This window comes from Pseudomyrmex gracilis, unplaced genomic scaffold (assembly GCF_002006095.1).
Source record: "Pseudomyrmex gracilis isolate BER0280 unplaced genomic scaffold, ASM200609v1 scaffold_469, whole genome shotgun sequence".
Lineage (NCBI taxonomy): Eukaryota > Metazoa > Arthropoda > Insecta > Hymenoptera > Formicidae > Pseudomyrmex > Pseudomyrmex gracilis.
Window position 1 is genome coordinate 33,126 of NW_018021053.1, and position 1,577 is coordinate 34,702.

A 1,577-nucleotide genomic window follows, 5' to 3' on the forward strand; every position below is an offset into this window, starting at 1 on the left:
AATCGTACCGTGGTCAATCGTACCGTGGTCAATCGTACGGTGTTAAATTCTTCGCGTCAAATAGAATGTGGTCAATCGTACCGTGGTCAATCGTACCGTGTGCTATTCTTGCGGTGTCCAATCGTACTGTGGTCAATCGTACCGTGGTCAATCGTACGTGTCCAATATTACGTGTGCAATCGTACTGTGTCCAATTGTACCGTGGTCAAACGGAATACGCCCGTATGAAACAGTAGGCCCTGATCCCACCACAGACATTGGTCTAGTTTCCACCGAAGCATTAATTCACACCTAATGCGACGTAGAATCAAATTTAATTCGATGGAAACCTGTCACATTGCGCTGATTTCGCTTCCGCTTCGATTTATAAGTACTCTACTTCGAATGGAAACGGAACACCAAATTTAATCCGTACCGGAATGAAACCGAATTGAAGGTTTCGGTGGAAACTAGACCATTGATAGACAGAGAAAGAGTTACTGTTCAAAGTATGTTGTCTTTGTCAACCATGAAGACGTCTCTTCAGCCAAACGCGCAGTCTATATATTCTATGTCTATGAGTAATAACCGAACAGGGCTGAGGGCCCCAGCCACTGAACTCTATATACACTGGAATGCGCATCTCCATCTAACAAGCATAGCGAGACGTGGCACAAATTGATCAGCGCCATTTTTGTTTGGCCTGGTATTTGAGCAAATCAGAAGCGCGTTCCACCCGCTACAAGTTAGCGACATGAAATGTTGTGTGTCCGGGTGTGGGCAGAGAAGTGAAAAGGGGAGTTCATTTCATAGATAAGGATTTTGGTGTGAAATATATCAGTTGCATGTATTAACAATGTAGGATGAAAATCGTTAGGTTAGGATGTTGTAGATAGAAATAATATTGCATTTTTTTATAATTGAAATAAAATTGTATTGAATTGTATTGAATTGTATTTATAATTGAAATTGTATTGAATGAATTTTTGCAATGATTGAATTTTTTATAATTTGCATTTTTTTAATAATTAAAATAAAATTATTTTGTTTGAAGATACAATGATATTTTGTAACAAGCGCGCGTGTAGTTTGTGCCTTTTTTACTATTTTAAAAACGGTAGGTTTTTACATTGTATTAATGGGCAAATTTATACTTATATCGTATTAACGAGCAAAAGTCCTTTTATACATATTTGTTTATTAATTTTGTTTATTAATTTTACGTAAATTTCTTAGTACAAACTCCTAAAGAAACTTTTTCTATTTTGTTACTTTTTCATCTCCGTCATCCACATTATAGCGGGACCGCGCGTGAAACCCGCTTCTGATTTGCTCAAATACCAGGCCAAACAAAAATGGCGCTGATCAATTTGTGCCATGAATTTTCTTCGATGCGCATTCCAGTGTATATAGAGTACAGTGGCCCCAGCATGCTCTTATACAGTGGTCTAGTTTCCACCGAAATCTTCAACCAGAGAGAAACCTGAGAGCGGCCATCCTAATGTAATTTTTTACGACGGTTTCAGCCGCTGGTTTTAGCCGTATTTCCACAAAAGTGGAACTCAAAGGCCGTTCTACATTAAACGCAAGTCGCAGAT